The sequence below is a fragment of the Rattus norvegicus genome, chromosome 2 (assembly GCF_036323735.1).
Source record: "Rattus norvegicus strain BN/NHsdMcwi chromosome 2, GRCr8, whole genome shotgun sequence".
NCBI classification, from domain to species: domain Eukaryota; kingdom Metazoa; phylum Chordata; class Mammalia; order Rodentia; family Muridae; genus Rattus; species Rattus norvegicus.
The window spans coordinates 219,949,563-219,956,770 of NC_086020.1; the positions used below are offsets into that span (position 1 = coordinate 219,949,563).

General features: G+C 39.5%; 1 long non-coding RNA gene across 1 annotated transcript in view; it reads left to right on the forward strand.

The window, feature by feature from the left end:
- The window catches only part of LOC120100617 (uncharacterized), a 28,418-nt gene extending 21,835 nt beyond the window's left edge, over positions 1–6,583 (forward strand). The window contains exons 3-4 of the long non-coding RNA XR_005500415.2: positions 4,497–4,610; positions 6,328–6,583. This is a non-coding gene — a long non-coding RNA (uncharacterized LOC120100617). The remainder of the gene's footprint in view (positions 1–4,496; positions 4,611–6,327) is intronic.
- The last annotated feature ends 625 nt before the right edge of the window (positions 6,584–7,208 follow it).

Consider the following 7,208-nt stretch of genomic DNA (forward strand, 5'->3'; position numbering starts at 1 on the left):
TGGAAATGAGGCAGACGTTTAGCAACGGACATGTTTGGGCTAGAGGAGACACACTGAAGGAGAGACCTGTCAATTGTCTGCAAACATTTAGTGGTGTTATTGGGAGAAAAAACGATAATCTATGGTAATCATTAGAAAAAAGGCGAGACACCCATAAACTTACGATATCCATGAGAATGTCTCCTGCTAATTCATTTACTTTGCACTTGGGGCAATTTATTTAATGCAACAGCCTAACATCATTCAAGTTCAAGTACCTAGGCACCAACAACATGCACTTTTAGACCCAAGGGCACAGAAAAGACCACAAATCAATGTTTGTGGGTAAAACCTAGTTGAAAAGAAATAAATAGCCTTTATCTTTTGAGACAAGTAGCCTGAAGTGGTGTGGGGCCCCCGTTCCTACTTAAGATTCCACAGAGAAATCAGAAGTTACAGAGCTACAGAAAGAGGTTAAAAAGGGGGGGAGATATTTTTGCAAAACATGGGGACACTTTGAGGTTCTGTTAGTAGCTCTAGGATTTTTTTTTTACATACTAATGTTTCAGAACATACTAGCTAGCTATGACCACTAAGATTCCATTTTTCTGTGTAGTAGACCTATTTTCCTTTTCTCCTCTTTATACCTCTCCCGTCCAGCAGGCACTTGGTAGGACAGGGGGCAGGGAACTGAGGGAGTATAAAATTTTTATAATTAAGGCTGGATTAGTAGTGAGAATATCCCTCCATCCAAGGCTGAGCAGCATTTTTGATGTTTGAAAGAAGTGTGTAATGTTGGATTAAGCTACAAGTAACGGAGCCTTTTTCTCCTCTGAGGAGGCTTTGATGTTGGGGGTTGCGTGGGCCCCTGGCTCTCTGTGGTTACCCCTGTGCATTTCTGATCCGGTGCTTGGTGTTCTAACCCATTGTAGCAGAGTCCTTGAGCCAAGCAAAATCGACACTCGTCCTCATTAATGGGTTCATCTGGGTTGCTTTTGGGGTTATTTCTCACTGATTTCTCCCCCTCCGACTTAACATTTTCTAGTGACTTTGATTGATCTAATGTAATCTATTTGTTCACTTTTTTTTTGCAAAGCATGAAAATTTCCCTGCCAGGTGGATATTCCCCAATTCTCACAACTCAACTTCTGAAATTTTTTTTTAAAATAAGAGTGATTCTGCACAGTGAGAACTCATAACTCATTTGAATGAAAAACAGTTGAGGGGGATGGGAGTGCCACACTTCATTGTGCTTGATTGTTGACACTTGGTGGCAGCTGTTACTGCCAATCTATCTTCAACCAACTGTGAGCAAATCAAAATCATTCAACACACACACACACACACACACACACACACACACACACACACACGTGCATAAACATATCCCACTTCCATTATGGTAATGTAACTTACAGACTGCTGGATTATCTATTATCTGCTGTGAATATTTTCTCTAAGATCTTTTAGGGCAATTCCAATGACTTTTTATTTCCCCCATTGTTCTCTCTCATGCCTGTCATCTTGACCCTTGTGGCACGGTATTCCTACAGAGGAGATATGCAAAACAGCAATGACTTAAAACTGAAGCAGACATAGCCAAAGTCTTTTAAAGAAAAACCTGATAAATTAGAAACTCTATATTAAAATCTTGTCCTCTGGCTGTAGCGGGGACATGAAGTTTCTGTTTGCGTTATGCCTCCTGCGTTGTTATCACTTCAAACCTGAAAAGTGCTGTGTGGATCCAATTGGGCTCCTGGTCTCCATTTGACCAAGAGACGTCATGCACACTGTGTCATGTCTGCAGAAACAGAGAGGACTAGCATAGAAATCAAAGTAACTCCAATAGCTTGCATTTCACGTCCTCAGAGGCAACTTAGCTCTTGCACCAGAGTCTAAGAACTTTGTCACTGCCTTATAAAGATGAGTCATTTTCCCCTGACCTGACCTACTGACAAGACAGCCGGGAGCACATTAGATCCATCTGTTAATTAACTAGTGAGTCCATTACACCTCCCTCCCTAAATATTTCACAAACGATCTAAATGAAGATGGTAAAGGGCCATCATTAATGCATAAACCATTTTGGCGTGACCTCTTCTCTGAACTCTTTTTATCTCTGAAAGAGGTGAGTCTCTCCCATGGAATATCAACTGCTAAATAATACATGGCCATGTAAACTGCGCATTCTCGGGAGCAATGTGATAGGCCAGAGGCAAAATCACTTATGTACACTGAGATTACTGTCAATACGCGAGCATTATTATGTGGCTAAGCAAGAGACACAGGACTATCCTTCTGATGATATTCAGGAAGCTCCCTGATTTTCATATTTTTCACTGCTGTCTATGTGCAGTGGGATGGAATGAAAGAACATTAGTGTATGAGCTAACATCAAATTGTATACATTTCAAAGCTTTTAGAACATAAATTCTCCTACAATTAAACCAGCTTCATGGTGACTCACATCTCTCAGACTTTAGAAAGAAAACTTAACACCATTCATTTCGTCAGGATTTTGTTTTGTGGTTTGTCTTGTTTTGAGACAGAGTCCCACGAATCCTAGCCTTGCCTGAGACTTGTCATGTACCAAGGGTGACTTTGAACTCCTAATTCTTCTGACTTTGCATCCATCCCAAGTGTTAGGATTATAGGTACATACAGGCAGGCCTGCCATGTTTTGCTACTTTATTCCCTGAAACATTCATGACAGCAGCAAAACCATATATTAATGCTATCCAACCACACAGAACTTCCTCTAAGCAACAGGGAGATTTGCAGTCGGGAAGAAATCTGATGATTGCCGAAGATTCCCAACTGAAAATGGTGGGAAATATTTCTACCAACCATAGTTTTCCAAACAACATTGTTTCTCCTTTTTCTTTTAACACTTTTTCTTGCCTGTTTATGGAAATTGCTTCAAACATACTGGCAATCAGACACACTGAAAACAAGGAGGTGGCTAGTTTTTAAATAAAAATCTTCCATAAAAACAAAGTAAAAGGTTCAGCAATATGGCTCAGTGGGGAAGACTGCTTTACCTCACAAGTTGAAAGACCTGAGCCTGATCCTCAGTTCAAGACGAAGGGAAAACCAACTCCTGAAAGTTATCCACTAACTGTTTATATGTGCCTGTACTCACATAGACATCACAGACATCGCCATCACACAAACATACATACATATACATGATGATGATGATGATGATGATGATGATGATGATGATAAGTATTTTTAAAAACAAGTTCATAACTGAAAGGCTCAGACTTAGCAATCTTGAGTTAAATTTGAAATTAACAATTTTTTTAAGTATAAGTAAAGAACACTGAAAACTGGTTCTTGGAAACATCAGTTCTCAGTGTTTGGGACAGTCATCTCTTCTTTGATTTTCATAAACTTCTTGCCAGAATGCGAGAAAACAAATATGACTTTGAACAAAATTTGAAAATTATATAAGGAAGCATGTAATCCATAGTATATGTGTGCAACCCTACATTTATGAATCATAAATTTTCTAGAATTTGGTCAATACATGAAGACCTTTGCTTCATATAAAATTGGCCGAAACAATGAAAGAAGGAGTAGACCTAGAGTAGGATCTTTCACTGCTGGTCCGTTCACAAACTACATAATGAAAGCATGAGAGATGGCTAGCTGTTAAGAATCCTTGATGCTCTGGAAAAAGACCAAGGTTCTGTTCCTAGCACCTGAATCAAGTGTATCAGAGCTGCCAGCTTCTTTTAACTTCCATGGGCATCTACATGTGTCCGTGCACATACTACACACACACACACACACACACACACACACACACACACACACACACACCCTGAAATTTTAAAGCAAATATATATTAAAAGTTAGAGTGTCATTGAAAGAATCAGAGAAAGGACTGAAAGAGCTGAAGGGGCTCGAGACCCCTTATGAACAACAATGCCAACCAACCAGAGCTTCCAGGGACTAAGCCACTACCCAAAGACTATACATGGACTGACCCTGGGCTCCAACTGCATAGGTAGCAATGAATAGCCTAGTAAGAGAAACAGTGGAAGGGGAAGCCCTTGGTCCTGCCAAGACTGAACCCCCAGTGAATGTGATTGTTGGGGGGAGGGTGGTAATGGGGGGAGGATGGGGAGGGGAACACCCATATAGAAGGGGAGGGAGAGGGGTTAGGGGGATGTTGGCCCAGAAACCCGGAATGGGAATAACAATTGAAATGTAAATAAGAAATACTCAAGTTAATAAAGATGAAAAAATAAATAAAGGTAAAAATGTTAAAAAAAAGTTAGAGTGTATGATATCATTTAAGTGACTACAGAAAGGCACAATGAAAAAGCTCAGCTCTTGCCTCCATGGACTTTTCTGCCCAATGGTACATTTCCCATCTTTAAGATCCTAAATACATGCACTTTATATGACTTGAGATAGAAAAAAAAATCTAGCTCAAAATCTAGTTCAAAACATCAAAGAGTTGTATCATCACTGTTTCAACTAAGGTGGTACCTTAATTCCTTCAGGAGAGAAATGTGGGTTTCTGAAGATATAACATAATCTCGGAAACAAACAAAAGACACAACACTCGCAGAGGAACCTGCCAGAGAAGATTTGGTACTCAGTGTAACCCAGGACTGGTAAGTCTCAAGTGTAGCCCTCACGCAAGGGGGTGGGGTACTACTGGCAGCCTGTCTTACCTTGGAGAAAGCATGTGAAAATTACTGGTAAATATGAACTAAGGTATTGATGTGAAGCACAAAACAATATGAAGATAATACAGAGATTTTGTGGGCAAACAAAAGAGGATAGAATAGAGAGAGAGTCCCCAAGAGTTATTTTTCTGCCAAAGGTTTAAGGATGCGCCAGTTCTCACATTAAAGTAGGATGGCTTAGTTCCCTGCATTTGTCTAGCAACTCTTGGATTTCAAGCTATTATCTGGTATTATAAAAATAACTTCTTCCCCCTTTTAGTCAATGCCAAAGATCCGCCCGACTTCTTTAAAGAAAGGGAAGCTGAAGATGATCCAGGGATTCTTTGTCTCCATTGCCCTGGTTCAGAGCATTTCACAGCACAATCATGGTCAACTGACTAGCAGAATTTCCTTCCACTATAACTCTGTGGTTGGATTCTTGTTTCTATGTCCGCTTTTTAAATGTTCTAAATTATTACTTGTCAATCAGTACTCCAAGATCACAGCCATGTCTGGACTTTTTCTTTAAGTCCACATGGCCATGAAAAGAAGTTCATGTGCACATAGCAGTACATAGAAAGGCATTTTAACCTGGCATACATTGGGGGAAGAGGCATAGATAGTGATTCTCCTTGTTTTGAAATACTTTTATGGTTACCTACCCACATGATTGATAAAGAACAACTAAATAATACCACACAAAGGCCTTGAAAGATAATAGCAATAAGAATTTAATGCAGATCCAAACAGCATATATCACGATGCATTTTAAAGTATTTTATCCAAATCTAAATTATTTCCCTAAGTTGGAATATCATCTCTTTTTTCAAAGAATGTTGAAATTTTCTTCTTTAAGAGTTTCATACAATACATTTTGATCTAATCTACTCCCTGTCCCTGCCCTTGTCCCCTCCCAGTCCCTCCTCAGCCCCTACCCATTCAACTTCCTGTTTTCTGCTCTCCCCTGAAATTTTCTTTCAGTCCGTTCTTTGCTGAGGTTTGAGATTATAATTTAATTACAGTTTTCCCTTCCCTGTTGTGCCCCCTAGTCCTGCCTGATACTTCTCCTTCCTCGCCTTCAAATGCATGGCCTCTTTTTCTCATTAATTGATATTGCATCCACGTGTGCATTTGTATATGCATTCATATTCCTAAGTATGAATTATTGACTCCACATAATGTAACTTGGAGAGATGATTTCACGGCTGACTGTTGGACATGGAACAACCAATTGCTGTGCCATTCCCTAGAGGCGAGCACCTCTCCTGCTCTCAGCTTCACTCAGTTGCCTACAGTAGTTTATTATATAGAGTTCTATAAATATTTGCCCTTATGAGCACAGATAAGCATATTCTTCAGCCCTTGTCAACTAAAACTTCTCTTTGTAACAGACAGAAACCACACGCACACACACACACACACACACACACACAAACACACACACACACACACACACACCTAGGCCAACAACAACAACAACAAAATGTTGCTGATCAAAATGCAGAGTGGTGGAGCCCAGTTTCAAAGGATATATTTACAAAATCTTCCCATGCCTAAGGCTCAGAGAACACTGCAGGAAAGGGGGGTTAGAAAGAATGTACAAATCAGAAGATAGGAGCTGCAGCAGTGGCTTAGTGGTTAAGAGCAATACTTGTTCTTCCAGAGGATCCGGGTTCAATTCCCAGCACTCACCTGACAGCTCACAGTGGTCTGGGACTCCACTGTCAGAGGACCCAACACTTTCTTCTCACCTCAAAGGTAAGCACATGCCACATGGAAGAAACACATGCCAGCAAAATTAATAAAAACTAAATTAAAAAATAAAAGTAGGGGATAATAGTTTGTTTTTAAATCATGTCTCTTAACATCAGAAGCTAAACTTTTAATGTGTCACCAATGTCACTGTCAAACATGATTAAACCAGCGAACAAGCCAAACTGGACAGAGAAAAAATTAAGTAAATAAAACACAGCCTGATGACTGCTCCCAGAAGTAGGGCCCTCTCTGCAGTGTAGATGACACCACATGCCATTTCATTGATGAAAACTGGCTCTCCCTCATGGGCCAGCAAAAATGCCAATAGCTTTTGGGCAATGGGCAAGACCTTAACAAAGCAAGAATGGTAACTGTCAGGGTGATGACTTCTAACAGGATTCTACTTTTCATAGTGCCCCAAAGCAAAATCACCACAGTCATTAGACTGTGTTTATATGCATCTCATACTTCAAAAAGTTGCAATCCACCATGAAATTCATACTAATTTTATGTAGATTTGGAAAAAACTCACTTATTAGAAGGACCATTACCACAAGTAAGACATATAAAGCTCTATGATTAATAAGCAAAGAGGACAGCCTCATTATTAACAGAATTGAATGCTGAAATTTATCTGTTCAGATTTCAGAACCATTTAAACTAGTATAAAAATTTCCCTTTAGTGGCCAGACATTCAAATGCTTTTGAAATATAATGGTCTTGTTTTTACATAAAAAAATAGGGGTTTAAAAATAAATATATTAATTAACAAATTTGACTATAAAGTTA